Raw genomic sequence first — 22,532 nt, forward strand, 5'->3', positions numbered from 1 at the left:
ATGGACACCCATGAAATGTCGAAAAAGATGCGGGGTATGATGCTCACAGCACCTGGTATTCCCAAGCGATCTCCCAATCAGGTACTAACCAGGCCGAACCATGCTTGGCTTCCGAGATCGGACGAGATCGGGCCTTTTCAGGGTGGTATGGCCGTGTGCGGTACTGCTCCTGCAGATGGACACCCATGAAATGTCGAAAAAGATGCAGGGTATGATGCTCACAGCACCTGGTATTCCCAAGCGGTCTCCCAATCAGGTACTAACCAGGCCGAACCATGCTTGGATTCCGAGATCGGGCGAGATCGGGCCTTTTCAGGGTGGTATGGCCGTGAGCGGTACTGCTCTTGCAGATGGACACCCATGAAATGTCGAAAAAGATGCGGCGTATGATGCTCACAGCACCTGGTATTCCCAAGCGGTCTCCCATTCAGGTACTAAACAGGCCGAACCATGCTTGGCTGCCGCGATCGGACGAGATCGGGCCTTTTCAGGGTGGTATGGCCGTGAGCGGTACTGCTCTTGCAGATGGACACCCATGAAATGTCGAAAAAGATGCGGGGTATGATGCTCACAGCACCTGGTATTCCCAAGCGGTCTCCCAATCAGGTACTAACCAGGCCGAACCATGCTTGGCTTCCGAGATCGGACAATCGGGCCTTTTCAGGGTGGTATGGCCGTGAGCGGTACTGCACTAGCAGATGGACACCCATGAAATGTCGAAAAAGATGCGGGGTATGATGCTCACAGCACCTGGTATTTCCAAGCAGTCTCCCAATCAGGTACTAACCAGGCCGAACCATGCTTGGCTTTCCGAGATCGGACGAGATCGGGCCTTTTCAGGGTGGTATGGCCGTGAGCGGTACTGCACTAGCAGATGGACACCCAAGAAATGTCAAAAAAGATGCGGGGTATGATGCTCACAGCACCTGGTATTTCCAAGCGGTCTCCCAATCAGGTACTAACCAGTCCGAACCATGCCTGGCTTCCGAGATCGGACGAGATCGGGCCTTTTCAGGGTGGTATGGCCGTGAGCGGTACTGCTCTTGCAGATGGACACCCATGAAATGTCGAAAAAGATGCAGGGTATGATGCTCACAGCACCTGGTAATCCCAAGCGGTCTCCCAATCAGGTAGTAACCAGGCCGAATCATGCTTGGCTGCCGAGATCGGGCGAGATCGGGCCTTTTCAGGGTGGTATGGCCATGAGCAGTACTGCTCTTGCAGATGGACACCCATTAAATGTCGAAAAAGATGCGGGGTATGATGCTCACAGCACCTGGTATTTCCAAGCGGTCTCCCAATCAGGTACTAACCAGGCCTAACCATGCTTGGCTTCCGAGATCGGACAATCGGGCCTTTTCAGGGTGGTATGGCCGTGAGCGGTACTGCACCACCAGATGGACACCCATGAAATGTCGAAAAAGATGCGGGGTATGATGCTCACAGCACCTGGTATTCCCAAGCGGTCTCCCAATCAGCTACGAACCAGGCCGAACCATGCTTGGCTTCCGAAATCGGACGAGATCGGGCCTTTTCAGGGTGGTATGGCCGAGAGCGGTACTGCTCTTGCAGATGGACACCCATGAAATGTCGAAAAAGATGCGGGGTATGATGCTCACAGCACCTGGTATTCCCAAGCAGTCTCCCAATCAGGTACTAAACAGGCCGAACCATGCTCGGCTTCCGAGATCGGACGAGATCGGGCGAGATCGGGCCTTATCAGGGTGGTATGGCCGTGAGCGGTACTGCTCTTGCAGATGGACACCCATGAAATGTCGAAAAAGATGCGGGGTATGATGCTCACAGCACCTGGTATTCCCAAGCGGTCTCCCAATCAGGTACTAACCAGGCCGAACCATGCTTGGCTTCCGAGATCGGACGAGATCGGGCGAGATCGGGCCTTATCAGGGTGGTATGACCGTGAGCGGTACTCTCCTTGCAGATGGACACCCATGAAATGTCGAAAAAGATGCGGGGTATGATGCTCACAGCACCTGGTATTCCCAAGCGGTCTCCCAATCAAGTACTAACCAGGCCGAACCATGCTTGGCTGCCGAAATCGGACGAGATCGGGCGAGATCGGGCCTTATCAGGGTGGTATGGCTGTGAGCGGTACTGCTCTTGCAGATGGACACCCATGAAATGTCGAAAAAGATGCAGGGTATGATGCTCACAGCACCTGGTATTCCCAAGCGGTCTCCCAATCAGGTACTAACCAGTCCGAACGATGCTTGGCTGCCGAGATCGGACGAGATCGGACGAGATCGGGCCTTTTCAGGGTGGTATGGCCGTGAGCGGTACTGCACTAGCAGATGGACACCCATGAAATGTCGAAAAAGATGCGGGGTATGATGCTCACAGAACCTGGTATTCCCAAGCGGTCTCCCAATCAGGTACTAAACAGGCCCAAACCATGCTTGGCTTCCGATATCGGACGAGATCGGGCCTTATCAGGGTGGTATGGCCGTGAGCGGTACTGCACTAGCAGATGGACACCCATGAAATGTCGAAAAAGATGCGGGGTATGATGCTCACAGCACCTGGTATTCCGAAGCGGTCTCCCAATCAGGTACTAAACAGGCCGAACCATGCTTGGCTGCCGAGATCGGACAAGATCGGGCCTTTTCAGGGTGGTATGGCCGTGAGCGGTACTGCACTAGCAGATGGACACCCATGAAATGTCGAAAAAGATGCGGGGTATGATGCTCACAGCACCTGGTATTCCGAAGCGGTCTCCCAATCAGGTACTAAACAGGCCGAACGATGCTTGGCTGCCGAGATCGGACGAGATCGGGCCTTTTCAGGGTGGTATGGCCGTGAGCGGTACTGCACTAGCAGATGGACACCAATGAAATGTCGAAAAAGATGCAGGGTATGATGCTCACAGAACCTGGTATTCCCAAGCAGTCTCCCAATCAGGTACTAACCAGGCCGGACCATGCTTGGCTTCCGAGATCGGGCCTTTTCAGGGTGGTATGGCCTTGAGCGGTACTGCTTTTGCAGATGGACACCCATGAAATGTCGAAAAAGATGCGGGGTATGATGCTCACAGCACCTGGTATTCCCAAGCGGTGTCCCAATCAGGTACTAAACAGGCCAAACCATGCTTGGCTTCCGAGATCGGACGAGAACGGGCCTTTTCAGGGTGGTATGGCCGTGAGCGGTACTGCTCCTGCAGATGGACACCCATGAAATGTCGAAAAAGATGCGGGGTATGATGCTCACTGCACCTGGTATTCCCAAGCGGTCTCCCAATCAGGTACTAACCAGGCCGAACCATGCTTGGCTTCCGAGATCGGACGAGATCGGGCCTTTTCAGGGTGGTATGGCCGTGAGCGGTACTGCACTAGCAGATGGACACCCATGAAATGTCGAAAAAGATGCGGGGTATGATGCTCACAGCACCTGGTATTCCCAAGCGGTCTCCTAATCAGGTACTGACCAGGCCGAACCATGCTTGGCTTCCGAGATCGAACGAGATCGGGCCTTTTCAGGGTGGTATGGCCGTGAGCGGTACTGTACTAGCAGATGGACACCCATGAAATGTCGAAAAAGATGCGGGGTATGATGCTCACAGCACCTGGTATTCCCAAGCGGTCTCCCAATCAGGTACTAACCAGGCCGAACCATGCTTGGCTGCCGAGATCGGACGAGATCGGACGAGATCGGGCCTTTTCAGGGTGGTATGGCAGTAATCGGTACTGCTCTTGCAGATGGACACCCATGAAATGTCGAAAAAGATGCAGGGTATGATGCTCACAGCACCTGGTATTCCCAAGCGGTCTCCCAATCAGGTACTAACCAGGCCGAACCATGCTTGGCTTCCAAGAACGGACGAGATCGGGCCTTTTCAGGGTGGTATGGCCGTGCGCGGTACTGCACTAGCAGATGGACACCCATGAAATGTCGAAAAAGATGCGGGGTACGATGCTCACAGCACCTGGTATTCCCAAGCGGTCTTCCAACCAGGTACTAACCAGGCCGAACCATGCTTGGCTTCCGAGATCGGACGAGATCGGGCCTTTTCAGGGTGGTATGGCCGTGAGCGGTACTGCTGTTGCAGATGGACACCCATGAAATGTCGAAAAAGATGCGGGGCATGGTTCTCACAGCACCTGATATTCCCAAGCGGTCTCCCAATCAGGTACTAACCAGGCCGAACCATGCTTGGCTTCCGAGTTCGGACGAGATCGGGCCTTTTCAGGGTGGTATGGCCGTGAGCGGTACTGCACTAGCAGATGGACACCCATGAAATGTCGAAAAAGATGCGGGGTATGATGTACACAGCACCTGGTATTCCCAAGCGGACTCCCAATCAGGTACTAACCAGGCCGAACCATGCTTGGCTTCCAAGATCGGACGAGATCGGGCCTTTTCAGGGTGGTATGGCCGTGAGCGGTACTGCACTAGCAGATGGACACCCATGAAATGTCGAAAAAGATGCGGGGTATGATGCTCACAGCACCTGGTATTCCCAAGCGATCTCCCAATCAGGTACTAACCAGGCCGAACCATGCTTGGCTTCCGAGATCGGGCGAGATCGAGCCTTTTCAGGGTGGTATGGCCGTGAGCGGTACTGTTCTTGCAGATGGACACCCATGAAATGTCGAAAAAGATGCGGGGTATGATGCTCACAGCACCTGGTATTCCCAAGCGGTCTCCCAATCAGGTACTAACCAGGCCGAACCATGCTTGGCTTCCGAGTTCGGACGAGATTGGGCCTTTTCAGGGTGGTATGGCCGTGAGCGGTACTGCACTAGCAGATGGACACCCATGAAATGTCGAAAAAGATGCGGGGTATGAACTCACAGCACCTGGTATTCCCAAGCGGTCTCCCAATCAGGTACTAAACAGGCCGAACCATGCTTGGCTGCCGAGATCGGACGAGATCGGGCCTTTTCAGGGTGGTATGGCCGTGAGCGGTACTGCACTAGCAGATGGACACCCATGAAATGTCGAAAAAGACGCGGGGTATGATGCTCACAGCACCTGGTATTCCCAAGCAGTCTCCCAACCAGGTACTAACCAGGCCAAACCATGCTTGGCTTCCGAGATCGGACGAGATCGGGCCTTTTCAGGGTGGTATGGCCGTGTGCGGTACTGCTCCTGCAGATGGACACCCATGAAATGTCGAAAAAGATGCAGGGTATGATGCTCACAGCACCTGGTATTCCCAAGCGGTCTCCCAATCAGGTACTAACCAGGCCGAACCATGCTTGGATTCCGAGATCGGGCGAGATCGGGCCTTTTCAGGGTGGTATGGCCATGAGCGGTACTGCTCTTGCAGATGGACACCCATGAAATGTCGAAAAAGATGCGGCGTATGATGCTCACAGCACCTGGTATTCCCAAGCGGTCTCCCATTCAGGTACTAAACAGGCCGAACCATGCTTGGCTGCCGCGATCGGACGAGATCGGGCCTTTTCAGGGTGGTATGGCCGTGAGCGGTACTGCTCTTGCAGATGGACACCCATGAAATGTCGAAAAAGATGCGGGGTATGATGCTCACAGCACCTGGTATTCCCAAGCGGTCTCCCAATCAGGTACTAACCAGGCCGAACCATGCTTGGCTTCCGAGATCGGACAATCGGGCCTTTTCAGGGTGGTATGGCCGTGAGCGGTACTGCACTAGCAGATGGACACCCATGAAATGTCGAAAAAGATGCGGGGTATGATGCTCACAGCACCTGGTATTTCCAAGCAGTCTCCCAATCAGGTACTAACCAGGCCGAACCATGCTTGGCTTTCCGAGATCGGACGAGATCGGGCCTTTTCAGGGTGGTATGGCCGTGAGCGGTACTGCACTAGCAGATGGACACCCAAGAAATGTCGAAAAAGATGCGGGGTATGATGCTCACAGCACCTGGTATTTCCAAGCGGTCTCCCAATCAGGTACTAACCAGTCCGAACCATGCCTGGCTTCCGAGATCGGACGAGATCGGGCCTTTTCAGGGTGGTATGGCCGTGAGCGGTACTGCTCTTGCAGATGGACACCCATGAAATGTCGAAAAAGATGCAGGGTATGATGCTCACAGCACCTGGTATTCCCAAGCGGTCTCCCAATCAGGTAGTAACCAGGCCGAATCATGCTTGGCTGCCGAGATCGGGCGAGATCGGGCCTTTTCAGGGTGGTATGGCCGTGAGCAGTACTGCTCTTGCAGATGGACACCCATTAAATGTCGAAAAAGATGCGGGGTATGATGCTCACAGCACCTGGTATTTCCAAGCGGTCTCCCAATCAGGTACTAACCAGGCCTAACCATGCTTGGCTTCCGAGATCGGACAATCGGGCCTTTTCAGGGTGGTATGGCCGTGAGCGGTACTGCACCACCAGATGGACACCCATGAAATGTCGAAAAAGATGCGGGGTATGATGCTCACAGCACCTGGTATTCCCAAGCGGTCTCCCAATCAGCTACGAACCAGGCCGAACCATGCTTGGCTTCCGAAATCGGACGAGATCGGGCCTTTTCAGGGTGGTATGGCCGAGAGCGGTACTGCTCTTGCAGATGGACACCCATGAAATGTCGAAAAAGATGCGGGGTATGATGCTCACAGCACCTGGTATTCCCAAGCAGTCTCCCAATCAGGTACTAAACAGGCCGAACCATGCTCGGCTTCCGAGATCGGACGAGATCGGGCGAGATCGGGCCTTATCAGGGTGGTATGGCCGTGAGCGGTACTGCTCTTGCAGATGGACACCCATGAAATGTCGAAAAAGATGCGGGGTATGATGCTCACAGCACCTGGTATTCCCAAGCGGTCTCCCAATCAGGTACTAACCAGGCCGAACCATGCTTGGCTGCCGAAATCGGACGAGATCGGGCGAGATCGGGCCTTATCAGGGTGGTATGGCTGTCAGCGGTACTGCTCTTGCAGATGGACACCCATGAAATGTCGAAAAAGATGCGGGGTATGATGCTCACAGCACCTGGTATTCCCAAGCGGTCTCCCAATCAGGTACTAACCAGTCCGAACGATGCTTGGCTGCCGAGATCGGACGAGATCGGACGAGATCGGGCCTTTTCAGGGTGGTATGGCCGTGAGCGGTACTGCACTAGCAGATGGACACCCATGAAATGTCGAAAAAGATGCGGGGTATGATGCTCACAGAACCTGGTATTCCCAAGCGGTCTCCCAATCAGGTACTAAACAGGCCCAAACCATGCTTGGCTTCCGAGATCGGACGAGATCGGGCCTTATCAGGGTGGTATGGCCGTGAGCGGTACTGCACTAGCAGATGGACACCCATGAAATGTCGAAAAAGATGCGGGGTATGATGCTCACAGCACCTGGTATTCCGAAGCGGTCTCCCAATCAGGTACTAAACAGGCCGAACCATGCTTGGCTGCCGAGATCGGACAAGATCGGGCCTTTTCAGGGTGGTATGGCCGTGAGCGGTACTGCACTAGCAGATGGACACCCATGAAATGTCGAAAAAGATGCGGGGTATGATGCTCACAGCACCTGGTATTCCGAAGCGGTCTCCCAATCAGGTACTAAACAGGCCGAACGATGCTTGGCTGCCGAGATCGGACGAGATCGGGCCTTTTCAGGGTGGTATGGCCGTGAGCGGTACTGCACTAGCAGATGGACACCAATGAAATGTCGAAAAAGATGCAGGGTATGATGCTCACAGAACCTGGTATTCCCAAGCAGTCTCCCAATCAGGTACTAACCAGGCCGGACCATGCTTGGCTTCCGAGATCGGGCCTTTTCAGGGTGGTATGGCCTTGAGCGGTACTGCTTTTGCAGATGGACACCCATGAAATGTCGAAAAAGATGCGGGGTATGATGCTCACAGCACCTGGTATTCCCAAGCGGTGTCCCAATCAGGTACTAAACAGGCCAAACCATGCTTGGCTTCCGAGATCGGACGAGAACGGGCCTTTTCAGGGTGGTATGGCCGTGAGCGGTACTGCTCCTGCAGATGGACACCCATGAAATGTCGAAAAAGATGCGGGGTATGATGCTCACTGCACCTGGTATTCCCAAGCGGTCTCCCAATCAGGTACTAACCAGGCCGAACCATGCTTGGCTTCCGAGATCGGACGAGATCGGGCCTTTTCAGGGTGGTATGGCCGTGAGCGGTACTGCTCTTGCAGATGGACACCCATGAAATGTCGAAAAAGATGCGGGGTATGATGCTCACAGGACCTGGTATTCGCAAGCGGTCTCCCAATCAGGTACTGACCAGGCCGGACCATACTTGGCTTCCGAGACCGGACGAGATCGGGCCTTTTCAGGGTGGTATGGCCGTGAGCGGTACTGTACTAGCAGATGGACACCCATGAAATGTCGAAAAAGATGCGGGGTATGATGCTCACAGCACCTGGTATTCCCAAGCGGTCTCCCAATCAGGTACTAACCAGGCCGAACCATGCTTGGCTGCCGAGATCGGACGAGAGCGGGCGAGATCGGGCCTTATCAGGGTGGTATGGCCGTGAGCGGTACTGCTCTTGCAGATGGACACCCATGAAATGTCGAAAAAGATGCGGGGTATGATGCTCACAGCACCTGGTATTCCCAAGCGGTCTCCCAATCAGGTACTAACCAGGCCGGACCATGCTTGGCTTCCGAGATCGGACGAGATCGGGCCTTTTCAGGGTGGTATGGCCGTGAGCGGTACTGCTCCTGCAGATGGACACCCATGAAATGTCGAAAAAGATGCGGGGTATGATGCTCACAGCACCTGGTATTCCCAAGCGGTCTCCCAATCAGGTACTAACCAGGCCGAACCATGCTTGGCTTCCGAGATCGGACGAGATCGGGCCTTTTCAGGGTGGTATGGCCGTGAGCGGTACTGCGCTAGCAGATGGACACCCATGAAATGTCGAAAAAGATGCGGGGTATGATGCTCACAGCACCTGGTATTCCCAAGCGGTCTCCTAATCAGGTACTGACCAGGCCGAACCATGCTTGGCTTCCGAGATCGAACGAGATCGGGCCTTTTCAGGGTGGTATGGCCGTGAGCGGTACTGTACTAGCAGATGGACACCCATGAAATGTCGAAAAAGATGCGGGGTATGATGCTCACAGCACCTGGTATTCCCAAGCGGTCTCCCAATCAGGTACTAACCAGGCCGAACCATGCTTGGGTGCCGAGATCGGACGAGATCGGACGAGATCGGGCCTTTTCAGGGTGGTATGGCCGTGAGCGGTACTGCACTAGCAGATGGACACCCATGAAATGTCGAAAAAGATGCGGGGTATGATGCTCACAGCACCTGGTATTCCGAAGCGGTCTCCCAATCAGGTACTAAACAGGCCGAACGATGCTTGGCTGCCGAGATCGGACGAGATCGGGCCTTTTCAGGGTGGTATGGCCGTGAGCGGTACTGCACTAGCAGATGGACACCAATGAAATGTCGAAAAAGATGCAGGGTATGATGCTCACAGAACCTGGTATTCCCAAGCAGTCTCCCAATCAGGTACTAACCAGGCCGGACCATGCTTGGCTTCCGAGATCGGGCCTTTTCAGGGTGGTATGGCCTTGAGCGGTACTGCTTTTGCAGATGGACACCCATGAAATGTCGAAAAAGATGCGGGGTATGATGCTCACAGCACCTGGTATTCCCAAGCGGTGTCCCAATCAGGTACTAAACAGGCCAAACCATGCTTGGCTTCCGAGATCGGACGAGAACGGGCCTTTTCAGGGTGGTATGGCCGTGAGCGGTACTGCTCCTGCAGATGGACACCCATGAAATGTCGAAAAAGATGCGGGGTATGATGCTCACTGCACCTGGTATTCCCAAGCGGTCTCCCAATCAGGTACTAACCAGGCCGAACCATGCTTGGCTTCCGAGATCGGACGAGATCGGGCCTTTTCAGGGTGGTATGGCCTTGAGCGGTACTGCTCTTGCAGATGGACACCCATGAAATGTCGAAAAAGATGCGGGGTATGATGCTCACAGGACCTGGTATTCGCAAGCGGTCTCCCAATCAGGTACTGACCAGGCCGGACCATACTTGGCTTCCGAGATCGGACGAGATCGGGCCTTTTCAGGGTGGTATGGCCGTGAGCGGTACTGTACTAGCAGATGGACACCCATGAAATGTCGAAAAAGATGCGGGGTATGATGCTCACAGCACCTGGTATTCCCAAGCGGTCTCCCAATCAGGTACTAACCAGGCCGAACCATGCTTGGCTGCCGAGATCGGACGAGAGCGGGCGAGATCGGGCCTTATCAGGGTGGTATGGCCGTGAGCGGTACTGCTCTTGCAGATGGACACCCATGAAATGTCGAAAAAGATGCGGGGTATGATGCTCACAGCACCTGGTATTCCCAAGCGGTCTCCCAATCAGGTACTAACCAGGCCGGACCATGCTTGGCTTCCGAGATCGGACGAGATCGGGCCTTTTCAGGGTGGTATGGCCGTGAGCGGTACTGCTCCTGCAGATGGACACCCATGAAATGTCGAAAAAGATGCGGGGTATGATGCTCACAGCACCTGGTATTCCCAAGCGGTCTCCCAATCAGGTACTAACCAGGCCGAACCATGCTTGGCTTCCGAGATCGGACGAGATCGGGCCTTTTCAGGGTGGTATGGCCGTGAGCGGTACTGCGCTAGCAGATGGACACCCATGAAATGTCGAAAAAGATGCGGGGTATGATGCTCACAGCACCTGGTATTCCCAAGCGGTCTCCTAATCAGGTACTGACCAGGCCGAACCATGCTTGGCTTCCGAGATCGAACGAGATCGGGCCTTTTCAGGGTGGTATGGCCGTGAGCGGTACTGTACTAGCAGATGGACACCCATGAAATGTCGAAAAAGATGCGGGGTATGATGCTCACAGCACCTGGTATTCCCAAGCGGTCTCCCAATCAGGTACTAACCAGGCCGAACCATGCTTGGCTGCCGAGATCGGACGAGATCGGACGAGATCGGGCCTTTTCAGGGTGGTATGGCAGTGAGCGGTACTGCTCTTGCAGATGGACACCCATGAAATGTCGAAAAAGATGCAGGGTATGATGCTCACAGCACCTGGTATTCCCAAGCGGTCTCCCAATCAGGTACTAAACAGGCCGAACCATGCTTGGCTTCCGAGATCAGACGAGATCGGGCCTTTTCAGGGTGGTATGGCCGTGAGCGGTACTGCACTAGCAGATGGACACCCATGAAATGTCGAAAAAGATGCGGGGTATGATGCTCACAGCACCTGGTATTCCCAAGCGGTCTCCCAATCAGGTACTAAACAGGCCGAACCATGCTTGGCTTCCGAGATCGGACGAGATCGGACCTTTTCAGGGTGGTATGGCCGTGAGCGGTACTGCTCATGCAGATGGACACCCATGAAATGTCGAAAAAGATGCGGGGTATGATGCTCACAGCACCTGGTATTCCCAAGCGGTCTCCCAATCAGGTACTAACCAGGCCGAACCATGCTTGGCTTCCGAGATCGGACGAGATCGGGCCTTTTCAGGGTGGTATGGCCGCGAGCGGTACCGCTATTGCAGATGGACACCCATGAAATGTCGAAAAAGATGCGGGGTATGATGCTCACAGCACCTGGTATTCCCAAGCGGTCTCCCAATCAGGTACTAACCAGGCCGAACTATGCTTGGCTTCCGAGATCGGACGAGATCAGGCCTTTTCAGGGTGGTATGGCTGTGAGCGGTACTGTTCATGCAGATGGACACCCATGAAATGTCGAAAAAGATGCGGGGCATGGTTCTCACAGCACCTGGTATTCCCAAGCGGTCTCCCAATCAGGTGCTAACCAGGCCGAACCATGCTTGGCTTCCGAGATCGCACGAGATCGGGCCTTTTCAGGGTGGTATGGCCGTGAGCGGTACTGCACTAGCAGATGGACACCCATGAAATGTCGAAAAAGATGCGGGGTATGATGCTCACAGCACCTGGTATTCCCAAGCGGTCTCCCAATCAGGTACTAACCAGGCCGAACCATGCTTGGCTTCCGAGATCGGACGAGATCAGGCCTTTTCAGGGTGGTATGGCTGTGAGCGGTACTGTTCATGCAGATGGACACCCATGAAATGTCGAAAAAGATGCGGGGCATGGTTCTCACAGAACCTGGTATTCCTAAGCGGTCTCCCAATCAGATACTAACCAGGCCGAATCATGCTTGGCTTCCAAGATCGGACGAGATCGGACGAGATCGGGCCTTTTCAGGGTGGTATGGCCGTGAGTGGTACTGCTCTTGCAGATGGACACCCATGAAATGTCGAAAAAGATGCGGGGCATGGTTCTCACAGCACCTGGTATTCCCAAGCGGTCTCCCAAACAGGTACTAAACAGGCCGAACCATGCTTGGCTTCCGAGATCGGGCGAGATCAGGCCTTTTCAGGGTGGTATGGCTGTGAGCGGTACTGTTCATGCAGATGGACACCCATGAAATGTCGAAAAAGATGCGGGGCATGGTTCTCACAGCACCTGGTATTCCCAAGCGGTCTCCCAATCAGGTGCTAACCAGGCCGAACCATGCTTGGCTTCCGAGATCGCACGAGATCGGGCCTTTTCAGGGTGGTATGGCCGTGAGCGGTACTGCACTAGCAGATGGACACTGTCAGGTTCATTAATAATTACCTTCGTCCGTAATTATCAATAACTGCAGGAAGACATCTTATTCAATTATTGACATTTAATTAAATAGAAATGGATACAACAGATAAAAGCCTCCGGAGGGGAGCGTTACAGCAAGTGTCACCTTACAACTTCCGAACGTCTTCCCGAATAGACGTTTTCGTCCCATTCTTATGGTCACAAGTTACAGAGTTGTTGATCATTCCATCACGTATGAGTAAAAACAACATCTGGGACTACAATAACAATCAAAGTATTTTACTAATAACAAAAACAGGGACTAGACCTAACAACATGTAGATTAGAGTAATTATACAACCTCCTTGACCTAAGAATCATATAATATAATCATAATCATATAATCGTTACATACAGAAAAACCCGAAGTGTACGGTTACATAACGATAACAATATTCTTGTTATTGTCCGAATAGCCCTGTCCTCGTCACCAAGGGCCCACCAAATCTCAAGGACCCAGATTGGGTGGATTGTTTGTATAACCATCCTGGAACAGGCTGTCCAGGTTAAAGATGACTTGGTGTGACCTCAACACTTTTGAAAAACAGAAAGAGAATGATTTAACAAAGTAATGAATTCATACAGAGAAAAGAAAGAGAATGATTTAATAAAGAAATGAATTAATATAACTATTATAATAGTAAAACAGAACAAACCCAACATTCCCCCGTTTTTATAATATGTATGTTATTAGTCATTTCTTAGTAATCACTAAATGGTAATGTCGGGTGACTGTGATTTTTCCCGCCTACTCCTTACTCCCATGGCTGGTCTGAAAGAGAAAAAACATAATTATATTCGTCCAATTGGTCCTCGGATTTACCGTACTCCTGGACCTCACTGCTTTCCCCAAACCGTCCCATAAGATACAACTCATGTACTTTAGAATTTGTAGGGGCAATTGCAGTAGTTATAAGTCGGCTTAGCAAGGAGCGCAAACGGGATTCTACATCACCCACACAATGTTAGGATAGCGGTAATTGTGCCTATAGTAACCACGAAGGATGTAGCCAAATCTTTAGATTTTCCAAAGGTCTTATCCCACCAATCTGACAATGCGGACGTATCTACTCCAGAGTGCTCTTGCATATTGCGGTTCAGTGTTTGCAGGCCAGTAATGGCCCTGGTGAGAGATCCACTGGGTGACGCGTTGTTCGGTATGAAGGTGCAACATTGTTTTCCAAACATTGCACACACGCCCCCTGTTTCAAGGATCATATCCACCGCTATGCGATTCTGGAACGCCATCAGACTGGTAGCTGCCAGTTGTTCCTTCATGGCCACAAATCCCTGTTCAGTATAATTTCCAAGTTTTGAACATTGTAATGTAAGTAATTTATTCTATCCACATTTTTGTTTGGGGTGATTAGAAGGAAGATAGACTCCCAACCTGCTGCGATCTGATTAGCCAGCTTATACTCATCTGGTACGCCCCAGGGGATGCCAATCGCATCAATGTATGATGGATCTCCTTCCCTCCATGCCTCTCGACGATGTCGGGAGGGTCGACCCTTCAGCCGAATTATGAGCCGCCAATTGTATCTCCTCCACTGTGGATGGAAAAACAGACATCGGTAAGAGCAGTGAGACCAAAGTACCTAGTCCTGCCGCGTTTCGGCAGGAGTCGTATAATTTATCTACCACCCCGCCACCATAGGCCAGAACGTGGTATCAGGGGTGTAGTTTGTTTTAGAACGCCGGTACACCACGTCATTTATCGCCCCCAGCTTCAGACCATGCCCTGTAAGGTTTAAGCAGGTAAAATGATTAAACAGTGGAAAAATTGACTTCCTATTTACTGCGTAACAGGATAAACACTGTTTCAATATTTTTTTTTTTTTTTTCTTGCCAAGTAGGACACGTTTTTTCATTTGTAAAAACACTTTTCCCCAAAAGAATGGTGATTGAGGGAGTTGTTAGACCCCATCGTTTTTTCCCTTGTCTGGTAGGTTATCCTAATCTTTTGTAAGATGGTTTAGTCTCAATTGAAACTATATGGAGACGTCAAACCCAATATAAAAGAGTTCCCTATAGTTTTATGGTATTGCTTGCTGAGCAATAATCTTTTCAATTAATATTGGTGTTTCCCGTATTTTATTAAGTCAGAAAGTTTATTTTACCCGTCCCCTCAATGTTTCAATTGAGACCACCCTTTTACCAAAGTAGCTCCACCTAGTGCTTGTCCTCTTTACACTCCATTAACAGCGCCCAATTATCCCCCGTTTGGGAAATCCCTGTTTCAGAAATACATTTTCACAGGTTAATATGTCAGTCCAAGCTTTCCAATCTTGACCAATTTCTGCAACAAGGCTTTTCCCAATCTTCAATTTTTTGCTGTTAATGTACCACACATATTTCCCACCATAGATTGCCCCTTTGTATGGCAACCGGGACGTCGCCGAGTCCAAATATATATTTTCATTTTGGAAATTTGATTTAGTAGGTAATGTTAATTAAATGTAAATGTGTATGTTTCTCGGTTTACCCTCCCGTAAGAAGGTGTATCCTCAATTGAAACGCCTCCGCCTTTTTCTCCAACTGGAGAAAACAACCCTACTGTGGAAAGGAATAGAATCACAATCATCATTAATCTCATTGCCCCAAAAGCAATAATTGTTTTCAACATGACTTTTTGTCTTTGTTTAGGGAGTTTTCCTCTTGAAACGTTTCAATTTAGACAACCTTCTTACTGTGGGAAAGGTGCATCCGTGTCCCCTTTCAGTAACAAGGACCCTCCCACTTTGCGTTGCTCCGATGTTTCTTCTTTTATGCTGCTTATCAGCATCCAGTCTTCAAGAATCACCGTCGCTTCGTCCGTTTCCTGTTAAGAAGCAAAATCTCCCTCTGATAGTCTAAATTTGGTGTGTGCGTTTTTTTTTCTCTGATAGATTCGCCTCATCATCCAATTGTCATTGTGTGGTGAATAATAACAATTTGTAAGGTCTACCAAACAGGACTTCATATAAGGTCCGCCAATTGTGGATGGTAGACAACTATTATATTAACAAAATGGGAGCCATTATCACTATAAATAGTTTCTGGAATTCCATATCGTGGAATGATATCCATATGATCTAATAAAATAAAATAAAATCTATATGTATTTTTTTGAAATGGATATGTGGGCATGCATATAGATTTAAACCCTAAGCCTTGTAGTGCCGTTGTAGCAAGGCCACCTCCCCCTTGTCGAGACATAGGTCTTCCCTTGACTCAAGCCCAAATTATTTTCTTTATTGATCTTTTATTGATAGATTATGTCTCGGTGGTCTGCCAATCAAAAAACACAAAAAGACAAACTATCATTCACGCTCACACTCATAAAAAAAAGAATTTAGTGTGTTCAACCAGTCTAGCATCCATAATTTCATTTTGTGGGAGTAAACTGGAGTACCCGGAGAAAATCCACAAATTCTCGAGGACGCCATGAATACCCCACATTCCGGAAAGTCTGGATCCACCCCGCATTCATTAGTAGATCCTTTAATATACACACCCCCACTCTAGCATTTTAACCGTTTGTAAAAAATTTCCTTCAAGTTTCACACAAAGTTATATCCTCTTTAATGCTATCAGTTTAGCTGTTTGTTCCCCGAATTGAGGTGGCAATAGTTTCACATCTAAGGTTTTTATTTTCACAGCCGCCATGACCTAATGGCCCCCTGTCAGGTTTTTGGAAAATCCCAATTTCCTCTAATAGCATGCCAATCACCTTTTAATGCGGCCATCCAATTTTGTTTCTACTTGTTTCAGGTGATAAGATAATCTCCCCCATTTGTAAAACAAATTCATCCACGCCTAATTTATACAACATGACGCCTACTTGTTTTAGATATGGGGTCCCCAATTTCCCAAAATTTCCCAGAATTAATGTACTACCACATCCTGTCAAAAACCCAAAACGACTAACATAACCTGTTTCTAAGCCAGATTCTGGAATTTGGAGAATTTCTCCTTTCCCTCCCTTATCTAAGCTTGTTATTGCCACTCGTTATCACTGTAACATTCAGGCGTATTAACCCCATCGTTGCTAAAGTTCTCACCAATTTGCATGCCCTTAAAGCAGTAAAAAGCAACGTTATTTGGTTGTATCAATTGACCAATGCTTATCCAATCCGTAATATCCTTAAAGTCACCAATATGACCTGTGACAAAGCATATTTCCTCCCGCCAGGACAACAGACAATGTTCTTTCAAGTGCACTTTGAAAAACATTCCATGTTACTCCATTCTTAGGGAAAATATGCTCATCCTAAACCAATTATTTTATTTACAATTCACCTAATTATTTGGATGAATGCCATGAATTTTATCATGCCACTATTGCATTGTAAATTTCCCATCTGATGTCGTTAACAGCCAAATAATTCAATACCTACTATACTTTGTAAATCACCTCATATGATGTTTACTTAAGACAAGAGTCATTTCCCATAGCCTGTTACCAAAACAAAAATCTACAACAATTAAATTAGAGAAATCAACCTTTTGTTAGACAATTCCTAATTACAAACTTTAATGTTTTAAAAACCTTATCGTCACCAATATACCATAATTTTGTAAATTTTGTCATCCTGGCCTTTTTTTCTTTTAAACATCCAACCTCCTGGATTAAAGTATTTTGAATAATCAAAAAATTCTGAAATAGTATTCATATTATTTTATCCTCCAAAAGCTAGTTTCCTTTAACTAAGAGCCCTTTGAAATCCACAATTGCTCAAAAATGACTATTTTGGTCTATTTCCCAAATCCAAAGCTTTTTACCAAATCAACCTTTTACTAAACAGATTTTCTATCCTCTTAATACATTTCATTTTAAAACCCAAAATATCAATGCGAAAGCATCCGCATAACCTTGCATTTCTTGCAGACCATGTATTGTTCTTATTCTGAAAAGTCCAAACAGAAAACGCAATTAGCCGTTAACTATGACCTCCACTCTTGCTGCGAAAACAGCATTGTTATCTTATGTTTACAAACCAGCTTTTTCCCTGTGCCCAAATACAACGCTTTTTAGAGAAGACAACCATTAAAACGTCAAATTAACCCCTCTTCCGATATTCAACTACATCACAATATTTTTCCAAGACCCCATATATCCAGAATATGTATGCTGCAAGCACAACAATATGGCAAAAACCCATTTTCTGCCCTCAAGTTTGCTTCAGCACCCCCAAGGCCAATTATTATTATTATAATGTCTTCACGGAAGGGATCACAAAATTTTAGTTGTTTACACGGTCCGAACGCTCCCGAAAGCCCAACACAGTTAAATCGTCTGCCCCGCGGCCCACATGTTTCACTCCCATCTAATCAGCAGCCGCTGCACCAGAAACGCTTCCCCCGCAGTTGACACATTTTTTGGCAAGTCTAGAGCATAATAAAAACACAGGTGACATTCCCTGCTAAAATTTAAATGATCATTTTGTATATATTCTTTTGTCTTTTTAAACACCATCTTCCCGTTAGCGGACGGGATCAAAAACCAAGCTGCAATAAGCCATCACATTGCTGTAAATTGACAGTACATATAGGTTATATTAACAAAGCACCACCCGCACTTGGAAATAACCATTCTAATTGTTGTTATACAAGCCCAAGCATCACAAAAAAAACCCAATTTATTGTAATCACAAAACGTCATACCCGGATTAACCAAATCAAATACCAGTGTCCCCATTAATTTTCTAGCTCCCTTTATTTTTGTTAAACTTCCTCCGCGCCCGTCACCTATCTCGGTAAATATTTTCCCCGTCAGCCGAGGAGGCCCCGCTATTTTTTCCTTACCAAACAGTACTTTCCCGCAGCCACGGTCTTAAATATATCCCCGTTATCCGAGGGAGCCCCCACTATTTTCCCAAAATAGTATTTTTAACTTCTCCCCGGCCTTATTTTGCCATTAGTGTCTGTGGAACAAGCTGTTACACTTTCATCCACTCACATATTATTTATATATGTATATTACCTCTATGCATTAGTGCATATATTATCCTGCATTCTATGCATTTTAAGCTGGCCAGCAAACCCATATTTATTTATCCATAAATATAGCTGTGTAATATTTTTAAAGCGCTTTGTCTTTCCAATTTTTTCCAATCCTTACAAGTTAGACGTATTTTTTGGATCGTCATCCAAACCCGCCTTACAACACGTGTTTCCCATATTTTACTTTTATTTTTTGTAGTGAGTTCGTGTGCCTCACACAGTTAACTCTATTATTTATTATTATTATTAATATTATTATTATCTATTCGACTGTATCGACTGTATCTCCTAGGCCTTTCCTAATTTTACTGCAGAAACCACACAAACACCATACAACGTATATTCGTGCCTACCCTTTAGACACAGGACACTCCCCGGCCCCAATATTGTATCTCTAGTACAATATATTCGTGCCTACCCCTGAGACACAGGACACTTTCCAGCAAAGTGCCCCACCGTACCTGCCATTGACTAGTATAAACACAGGGTTTTATCGCCGTCACCCAGGACGCGAAACCAGCCCAACAATGGACCTCACATACAATGTCCCTTTAACGCATTTGGAAACACCTTCACAACATGCAGACATTAATGTGGACTTACCCGAGATCCATCAGATGTCTCCCTCCAGCAGGAAAAGTCTTCAACCGCCGAGAATCCAGGCGCCCCCGTCGAAAAACTCCGGCCCACCAAGGGTTTTGAAGACGCCGTGCGCACGGTCACTTACCAGATGTCGAACAGCAGCGCCTGGGTTCTCGCTCCGGTATATTGACCTCCATGGCTCAGAAGGACCAAAATGTCAGGTTCATTAATAATTACCTTCGTCCATAATTATCAATAACTGCAGGAAGACATCTTATTCAATTATTGACATTTAATTAAATAGAAATGGATACAACAGATAAAAGCCTCCGGAGGGGAGCGTTACAGCAAGTGTCACCTTACAACTTCCGAACGTCTTCCCGAATAGACGTTTTCGTCCCATTCTTATGGTCACAAGTTACAGAGTTGTTGATCATTCCATCACGTATGAGTAAAAACAACATCTGGGACTACAATAACAATCAAAGTATTTTACTCATAACAAAAACAGGGACTAGACCTAACAACATGTAGATTAGAGTAATTATACAACCTCCTTGACCTAAGAATCATATAATATAATCATAATCATATAGTCGTTACATACAGAAAAACCCGAAGTGTACGGTTACATAACGATAACAATATTCTTGTTATTGTCCGAATAGCCCTGTCCTCGTCACCAAGGGCCCACCAAATCTCAAGGACCCAGATTGGGTGGATTATCTGTATAACCATCCTGGAACAGGCTGTCCAGGTTAAAGATGACTTGGTGTGACCTCAACACTTTTGAAAAACAGAAAGAGAATGATTTAACAAAGTAATGAATTAATACAGAGAAAAGAAAGAGAATGATTTAATAAAGAAATGAATTAATATAACTATTATAATAGTAAAACAGAACAAACCCAACAGACACCCATGAAATGTCGAAGAAGATGCGGGGTATGATGCTCACAGCACCTGGTATTCCCAAGCGGTCTCCCAATCAGGTACTAAACAGGCCGAACCATGCTTGGCTGCCGAGACAGGACGAGATCGGGCCTTTTCAGGGTGGTTTTGCCGTGAGCGGTACTGCACTAGCAGATGGACACCCATGAAATGTCGAAAAAGATGCGGGGTATGATGCTCACAGCACCTGGTATTCCCAAGCGGTCTCCCAACCAGGTACTAACCAGGCCGAACCACGCTTGGCTTCCGAGATCGGACGAGATCGGGCCTTTTCAGGGTGGTATGGCCGTGAGCGGTACTGCTCTTGCAGATGGACACCCATGAAATGTCGAAAAAGATGCGGGGTATGATGCTCACAGCACCTGGTATTCCCAAGCGGTCTCCCAATCAGGTACTAACCAGGCCGAACCATGCTTGGCTGCTGAGATCGGACGAGATCGGGCGAGATCGGGCCTTATCAGGGTGGTATGGCCGTGAGCGGTACTGCTCTTGCAGATGGACACCCATGAAATGTCGAAAAAGATGCGGGGTATGATGCTCACAGCACCTGGTATTCCCAAGCGGTCTCCCAATCAGGTACTAACCAGGCTGAACCATGCTTGGCTGCCAAGATCGGACGAGATCGGGCCTTATCAGGGTGGTATGGCCGTGAGCAGTACTCTGCTTGCAGATGGACACCCATGAAATGTCGAAAAAGATGCGGGGTATGATGCTCACAGCACCTGGTATTCCCAAGCGGTCTCCCAATCAGGTACTAACCAGGCCGAATCATGCTTGGCTGCCGAGACCGGACGAGATCAGGCGAGATCGGGCCTTATCAGGGTGGTATGGCCGTGAGCGGTACTGCTCTTGCAGATGGACACCCATGAAATGTCGAAAAAGATGCGGGGTATGATGCTCACAGCACCTGGTATTCCCAAGCGGTCTCCCAATCAGGTACTAACCAGGCCGAACCATGCTTGGCTGCCGAGATCGGACGAGATCGGGCCTTTTCAGGGTGGTATGGCCGTGAGCGGTACTGCACTAGCAGATGGACACCCATGAAATGTCGAAAAAGATGCGGGGTATGATGCTCACAGCACCTGGTATTCCCAAGCGGTCTCCCAATCAGGTACTAAACAGGCCGAACCATGCTTGGCTTCCGAGATCGGACGAGATCGGACCTTTTCAGGGTGGTATGGCCGTGAGCGGTACTGCTCATGCAGATGGACACCCATGAAATGTCGAAAAAGATGCGGGGTATGATGCTCACAGCACCTGGTATTCCCAAGCGGTCTCCCAATCAGGTACTAAACAGGCCGAACCATGCTTGGCTTCCGAGATCGGGCCTTTTCAGGGTGGTATGGCCGTGAGCGGTACTGCACTAGCAGATGGTCACCCATGAAATGTCGAAAAAGATGCGGGGTATGATGCTCACAGCACCTGGTATTCCCAAGCGGTCTCCCAATCAGGTACTAACCAGGCCGAACGATGCTTGGCTTCCGAGATCGGACGAGATCGGGCCTTTTCAGGGTGGTATGGCCGTGAGCGGTACTGCACTAGCAGATGGACACCCATGAAATGTCGAAAAAGATTCGGGGTATGATGCTCACAGCACCTGGTATTCCCAAGCGGTCTCCCAATCAGGTACTAACCAGGCCGAACCATGCTTGGCTTCCGAGATCGGACGAGATCGGGCCTTTTCAGGGTGGTATGGCCGTGAACGGTACTGCTCTTGCAGATGGACACCCATGAAATGTCGAAAAAGATGCGGGGTATGACGCTCACAGCACCTGGTATTCCCAAGCGGTCTCCCAATCAGGTACTAACCAGGCCGAACAATGCTTGGCTGCCGAGATCGGACGAGATCGGGCCTTTTCAGGGTGGTATGGCCGTGAGCGGTACTGCTCTTGCAGATGGACACCCATGAAATGTCGAAAAAGATGCGGGGTATGATGCTCACAGCACCTGGTATTCCCAAGCGGTCTCCCAATCAGGTACTAACCAGGCCGAACCATGCTTGGCTTCCGAGATCGGACGAGATCGGGCCTTTTCAGGGTGGTATGGCCGTAAGCGGTACTGCTCCCGCAGATGGACACCCATGAAATGTCGAAAAAGATGCAGGGTATGATGCTCACAGCACCTGGTATTCCCAAGCGGTCTCCCAATCAGGTACTAACCAGGCCGATCCATGCTTGGCTTCCGAAATCGGGCGAGATCGGGCCTTTTCAGGGTGGTATGGCCGAGAGCGGTACTGCTCTTGCAGATGGACACCCATGAAATGTCGAAAAAGATGCGGGGCATGATGCTCACAGCACCTGGTATTCCCAAGCGGTCTCCCAATAAGGTACTAACCAGGCCGAACCATGCTTGGCTTACGAGATCGGACGAGATCGGGCCTTTTCAGGGTGGTATGGCCGTGAGCGGTACTGCTTTTGCAGATGGACACCCATGAAATGTCGAAAAAGAT

General features: G+C 49.2%; 81 pseudogenes; all 81 read right to left on the bottom strand.

Moving 5' to 3' along the window:
• Positions 1-40: 40 nt before the first annotated feature.
• On the bottom strand, positions 41-159 carry LOC144190128 (5S ribosomal RNA; annotated as a pseudogene).
• Positions 160-215: 56 nt separating this feature from the next.
• Positions 216-334, bottom strand: LOC144187413 (5S ribosomal RNA; annotated as a pseudogene).
• Positions 335-390: 56 nt separating this feature from the next.
• LOC144191259 (5S ribosomal RNA) lies at positions 391-509 on the bottom strand (annotated as a pseudogene).
• A 56-nt stretch (positions 510-565) lies between these two features.
• Positions 566-682, bottom strand: LOC144183703 (5S ribosomal RNA; annotated as a pseudogene).
• Positions 683-738: 56 nt separating this feature from the next.
• On the bottom strand, positions 739-858 carry LOC144183410 (5S ribosomal RNA; annotated as a pseudogene).
• A 56-nt stretch (positions 859-914) lies between these two features.
• LOC144185312 (5S ribosomal RNA) lies at positions 915-1,033 on the bottom strand (annotated as a pseudogene).
• Positions 1,034-1,089: 56 nt separating this feature from the next.
• LOC144187131 (5S ribosomal RNA) lies at positions 1,090-1,208 on the bottom strand (annotated as a pseudogene).
• Positions 1,209-1,264: 56 nt separating this feature from the next.
• On the bottom strand, positions 1,265-1,381 carry LOC144184815 (5S ribosomal RNA; annotated as a pseudogene).
• Positions 1,382-1,437: 56 nt separating this feature from the next.
• On the bottom strand, positions 1,438-1,556 carry LOC144184332 (5S ribosomal RNA; annotated as a pseudogene).
• Positions 1,557-1,612: 56 nt separating this feature from the next.
• Positions 1,613-1,741, bottom strand: LOC144186895 (5S ribosomal RNA; annotated as a pseudogene).
• Positions 1,742-1,797: 56 nt separating this feature from the next.
• Positions 1,798-1,926, bottom strand: LOC144182296 (5S ribosomal RNA; annotated as a pseudogene).
• A 56-nt stretch (positions 1,927-1,982) lies between these two features.
• Positions 1,983-2,111, bottom strand: LOC144184751 (5S ribosomal RNA; annotated as a pseudogene).
• A 56-nt stretch (positions 2,112-2,167) lies between these two features.
• On the bottom strand, positions 2,168-2,296 carry LOC144187234 (5S ribosomal RNA; annotated as a pseudogene).
• Positions 2,297-2,352: 56 nt separating this feature from the next.
• LOC144183877 (5S ribosomal RNA) lies at positions 2,353-2,472 on the bottom strand (annotated as a pseudogene).
• Positions 2,473-2,528: 56 nt separating this feature from the next.
• LOC144183169 (5S ribosomal RNA) lies at positions 2,529-2,647 on the bottom strand (annotated as a pseudogene).
• A 56-nt stretch (positions 2,648-2,703) lies between these two features.
• LOC144183676 (5S ribosomal RNA) lies at positions 2,704-2,822 on the bottom strand (annotated as a pseudogene).
• A 221-nt stretch (positions 2,823-3,043) lies between these two features.
• LOC144191934 (5S ribosomal RNA) lies at positions 3,044-3,162 on the bottom strand (annotated as a pseudogene).
• A 56-nt stretch (positions 3,163-3,218) lies between these two features.
• On the bottom strand, positions 3,219-3,337 carry LOC144188953 (5S ribosomal RNA; annotated as a pseudogene).
• A 56-nt stretch (positions 3,338-3,393) lies between these two features.
• LOC144190629 (5S ribosomal RNA) lies at positions 3,394-3,512 on the bottom strand (annotated as a pseudogene).
• Positions 3,513-3,568: 56 nt separating this feature from the next.
• On the bottom strand, positions 3,569-3,697 carry LOC144186718 (5S ribosomal RNA; annotated as a pseudogene).
• Positions 3,698-3,753: 56 nt separating this feature from the next.
• LOC144182702 (5S ribosomal RNA) lies at positions 3,754-3,872 on the bottom strand (annotated as a pseudogene).
• A 56-nt stretch (positions 3,873-3,928) lies between these two features.
• On the bottom strand, positions 3,929-4,047 carry LOC144183200 (5S ribosomal RNA; annotated as a pseudogene).
• Positions 4,048-4,103: 56 nt separating this feature from the next.
• Positions 4,104-4,222, bottom strand: LOC144188622 (5S ribosomal RNA; annotated as a pseudogene).
• Positions 4,223-4,278: 56 nt separating this feature from the next.
• LOC144183426 (5S ribosomal RNA) lies at positions 4,279-4,397 on the bottom strand (annotated as a pseudogene).
• Positions 4,398-4,453: 56 nt separating this feature from the next.
• On the bottom strand, positions 4,454-4,572 carry LOC144191954 (5S ribosomal RNA; annotated as a pseudogene).
• Positions 4,573-4,628: 56 nt separating this feature from the next.
• LOC144188640 (5S ribosomal RNA) lies at positions 4,629-4,747 on the bottom strand (annotated as a pseudogene).
• A 55-nt stretch (positions 4,748-4,802) lies between these two features.
• Positions 4,803-4,921, bottom strand: LOC144189637 (5S ribosomal RNA; annotated as a pseudogene).
• Positions 4,922-4,977: 56 nt separating this feature from the next.
• Positions 4,978-5,096, bottom strand: LOC144188329 (5S ribosomal RNA; annotated as a pseudogene).
• Positions 5,097-5,152: 56 nt separating this feature from the next.
• On the bottom strand, positions 5,153-5,271 carry LOC144188529 (5S ribosomal RNA; annotated as a pseudogene).
• A 56-nt stretch (positions 5,272-5,327) lies between these two features.
• On the bottom strand, positions 5,328-5,446 carry LOC144191260 (5S ribosomal RNA; annotated as a pseudogene).
• Positions 5,447-5,502: 56 nt separating this feature from the next.
• Positions 5,503-5,619, bottom strand: LOC144183704 (5S ribosomal RNA; annotated as a pseudogene).
• A 56-nt stretch (positions 5,620-5,675) lies between these two features.
• Positions 5,676-5,795, bottom strand: LOC144183412 (5S ribosomal RNA; annotated as a pseudogene).
• A 56-nt stretch (positions 5,796-5,851) lies between these two features.
• On the bottom strand, positions 5,852-5,970 carry LOC144185313 (5S ribosomal RNA; annotated as a pseudogene).
• Positions 5,971-6,026: 56 nt separating this feature from the next.
• LOC144184704 (5S ribosomal RNA) lies at positions 6,027-6,145 on the bottom strand (annotated as a pseudogene).
• A 56-nt stretch (positions 6,146-6,201) lies between these two features.
• Positions 6,202-6,318, bottom strand: LOC144184816 (5S ribosomal RNA; annotated as a pseudogene).
• Positions 6,319-6,374: 56 nt separating this feature from the next.
• Positions 6,375-6,493, bottom strand: LOC144184333 (5S ribosomal RNA; annotated as a pseudogene).
• Positions 6,494-6,549: 56 nt separating this feature from the next.
• LOC144186896 (5S ribosomal RNA) lies at positions 6,550-6,678 on the bottom strand (annotated as a pseudogene).
• A 56-nt stretch (positions 6,679-6,734) lies between these two features.
• Positions 6,735-6,863, bottom strand: LOC144186683 (5S ribosomal RNA; annotated as a pseudogene).
• A 56-nt stretch (positions 6,864-6,919) lies between these two features.
• On the bottom strand, positions 6,920-7,048 carry LOC144187235 (5S ribosomal RNA; annotated as a pseudogene).
• Positions 7,049-7,104: 56 nt separating this feature from the next.
• On the bottom strand, positions 7,105-7,224 carry LOC144191324 (5S ribosomal RNA; annotated as a pseudogene).
• Positions 7,225-7,280: 56 nt separating this feature from the next.
• On the bottom strand, positions 7,281-7,399 carry LOC144183170 (5S ribosomal RNA; annotated as a pseudogene).
• Positions 7,400-7,455: 56 nt separating this feature from the next.
• Positions 7,456-7,574, bottom strand: LOC144183677 (5S ribosomal RNA; annotated as a pseudogene).
• A 221-nt stretch (positions 7,575-7,795) lies between these two features.
• LOC144191936 (5S ribosomal RNA) lies at positions 7,796-7,914 on the bottom strand (annotated as a pseudogene).
• A 56-nt stretch (positions 7,915-7,970) lies between these two features.
• Positions 7,971-8,089, bottom strand: LOC144188954 (5S ribosomal RNA; annotated as a pseudogene).
• A 56-nt stretch (positions 8,090-8,145) lies between these two features.
• Positions 8,146-8,264, bottom strand: LOC144186477 (5S ribosomal RNA; annotated as a pseudogene).
• Positions 8,265-8,320: 56 nt separating this feature from the next.
• LOC144184917 (5S ribosomal RNA) lies at positions 8,321-8,449 on the bottom strand (annotated as a pseudogene).
• A 56-nt stretch (positions 8,450-8,505) lies between these two features.
• Positions 8,506-8,624, bottom strand: LOC144182650 (5S ribosomal RNA; annotated as a pseudogene).
• Positions 8,625-8,680: 56 nt separating this feature from the next.
• LOC144189364 (5S ribosomal RNA) lies at positions 8,681-8,799 on the bottom strand (annotated as a pseudogene).
• A 56-nt stretch (positions 8,800-8,855) lies between these two features.
• Positions 8,856-8,974, bottom strand: LOC144190630 (5S ribosomal RNA; annotated as a pseudogene).
• A 56-nt stretch (positions 8,975-9,030) lies between these two features.
• LOC144191649 (5S ribosomal RNA) lies at positions 9,031-9,159 on the bottom strand (annotated as a pseudogene).
• Positions 9,160-9,215: 56 nt separating this feature from the next.
• LOC144183678 (5S ribosomal RNA) lies at positions 9,216-9,334 on the bottom strand (annotated as a pseudogene).
• A 221-nt stretch (positions 9,335-9,555) lies between these two features.
• LOC144191938 (5S ribosomal RNA) lies at positions 9,556-9,674 on the bottom strand (annotated as a pseudogene).
• A 56-nt stretch (positions 9,675-9,730) lies between these two features.
• On the bottom strand, positions 9,731-9,849 carry LOC144182072 (5S ribosomal RNA; annotated as a pseudogene).
• Positions 9,850-9,905: 56 nt separating this feature from the next.
• Positions 9,906-10,024, bottom strand: LOC144185175 (5S ribosomal RNA; annotated as a pseudogene).
• Positions 10,025-10,080: 56 nt separating this feature from the next.
• LOC144184918 (5S ribosomal RNA) lies at positions 10,081-10,209 on the bottom strand (annotated as a pseudogene).
• Positions 10,210-10,265: 56 nt separating this feature from the next.
• LOC144182662 (5S ribosomal RNA) lies at positions 10,266-10,384 on the bottom strand (annotated as a pseudogene).
• A 56-nt stretch (positions 10,385-10,440) lies between these two features.
• LOC144189376 (5S ribosomal RNA) lies at positions 10,441-10,559 on the bottom strand (annotated as a pseudogene).
• A 56-nt stretch (positions 10,560-10,615) lies between these two features.
• Positions 10,616-10,734, bottom strand: LOC144190631 (5S ribosomal RNA; annotated as a pseudogene).
• A 56-nt stretch (positions 10,735-10,790) lies between these two features.
• Positions 10,791-10,919, bottom strand: LOC144184957 (5S ribosomal RNA; annotated as a pseudogene).
• A 56-nt stretch (positions 10,920-10,975) lies between these two features.
• Positions 10,976-11,094, bottom strand: LOC144188117 (5S ribosomal RNA; annotated as a pseudogene).
• A 56-nt stretch (positions 11,095-11,150) lies between these two features.
• LOC144189850 (5S ribosomal RNA) lies at positions 11,151-11,269 on the bottom strand (annotated as a pseudogene).
• Positions 11,270-11,325: 56 nt separating this feature from the next.
• On the bottom strand, positions 11,326-11,444 carry LOC144187275 (5S ribosomal RNA; annotated as a pseudogene).
• Positions 11,445-11,500: 56 nt separating this feature from the next.
• On the bottom strand, positions 11,501-11,619 carry LOC144190406 (5S ribosomal RNA; annotated as a pseudogene).
• A 56-nt stretch (positions 11,620-11,675) lies between these two features.
• On the bottom strand, positions 11,676-11,794 carry LOC144183883 (5S ribosomal RNA; annotated as a pseudogene).
• A 56-nt stretch (positions 11,795-11,850) lies between these two features.
• On the bottom strand, positions 11,851-11,969 carry LOC144187956 (5S ribosomal RNA; annotated as a pseudogene).
• Positions 11,970-12,210: 241 nt separating this feature from the next.
• On the bottom strand, positions 12,211-12,329 carry LOC144184618 (5S ribosomal RNA; annotated as a pseudogene).
• A 56-nt stretch (positions 12,330-12,385) lies between these two features.
• LOC144183884 (5S ribosomal RNA) lies at positions 12,386-12,504 on the bottom strand (annotated as a pseudogene).
• A 7,579-nt stretch (positions 12,505-20,083) lies between these two features.
• LOC144186730 (5S ribosomal RNA) lies at positions 20,084-20,202 on the bottom strand (annotated as a pseudogene).
• Positions 20,203-20,258: 56 nt separating this feature from the next.
• On the bottom strand, positions 20,259-20,377 carry LOC144188756 (5S ribosomal RNA; annotated as a pseudogene).
• A 56-nt stretch (positions 20,378-20,433) lies between these two features.
• LOC144185458 (5S ribosomal RNA) lies at positions 20,434-20,562 on the bottom strand (annotated as a pseudogene).
• Positions 20,563-20,618: 56 nt separating this feature from the next.
• Positions 20,619-20,737, bottom strand: LOC144183107 (5S ribosomal RNA; annotated as a pseudogene).
• A 56-nt stretch (positions 20,738-20,793) lies between these two features.
• LOC144186921 (5S ribosomal RNA) lies at positions 20,794-20,922 on the bottom strand (annotated as a pseudogene).
• A 56-nt stretch (positions 20,923-20,978) lies between these two features.
• LOC144185951 (5S ribosomal RNA) lies at positions 20,979-21,097 on the bottom strand (annotated as a pseudogene).
• Positions 21,098-21,153: 56 nt separating this feature from the next.
• LOC144189851 (5S ribosomal RNA) lies at positions 21,154-21,272 on the bottom strand (annotated as a pseudogene).
• A 56-nt stretch (positions 21,273-21,328) lies between these two features.
• LOC144186821 (5S ribosomal RNA) lies at positions 21,329-21,437 on the bottom strand (annotated as a pseudogene).
• Positions 21,438-21,493: 56 nt separating this feature from the next.
• Positions 21,494-21,612, bottom strand: LOC144189227 (5S ribosomal RNA; annotated as a pseudogene).
• Positions 21,613-21,668: 56 nt separating this feature from the next.
• LOC144184682 (5S ribosomal RNA) lies at positions 21,669-21,787 on the bottom strand (annotated as a pseudogene).
• A 56-nt stretch (positions 21,788-21,843) lies between these two features.
• On the bottom strand, positions 21,844-21,962 carry LOC144190415 (5S ribosomal RNA; annotated as a pseudogene).
• Positions 21,963-22,018: 56 nt separating this feature from the next.
• Positions 22,019-22,137, bottom strand: LOC144184075 (5S ribosomal RNA; annotated as a pseudogene).
• Positions 22,138-22,193: 56 nt separating this feature from the next.
• LOC144183777 (5S ribosomal RNA) lies at positions 22,194-22,312 on the bottom strand (annotated as a pseudogene).
• Positions 22,313-22,368: 56 nt separating this feature from the next.
• Positions 22,369-22,487, bottom strand: LOC144189753 (5S ribosomal RNA; annotated as a pseudogene).
• Between the last annotated feature and the right edge of the window lie 45 nt (positions 22,488-22,532).

This window comes from Stigmatopora nigra, unplaced genomic scaffold, assembly GCF_051989575.1.
Source record: "Stigmatopora nigra isolate UIUO_SnigA unplaced genomic scaffold, RoL_Snig_1.1 HiC_scaffold_24, whole genome shotgun sequence".
NCBI classification, from domain to species: domain Eukaryota; kingdom Metazoa; phylum Chordata; class Actinopteri; order Syngnathiformes; family Syngnathidae; genus Stigmatopora; species Stigmatopora nigra.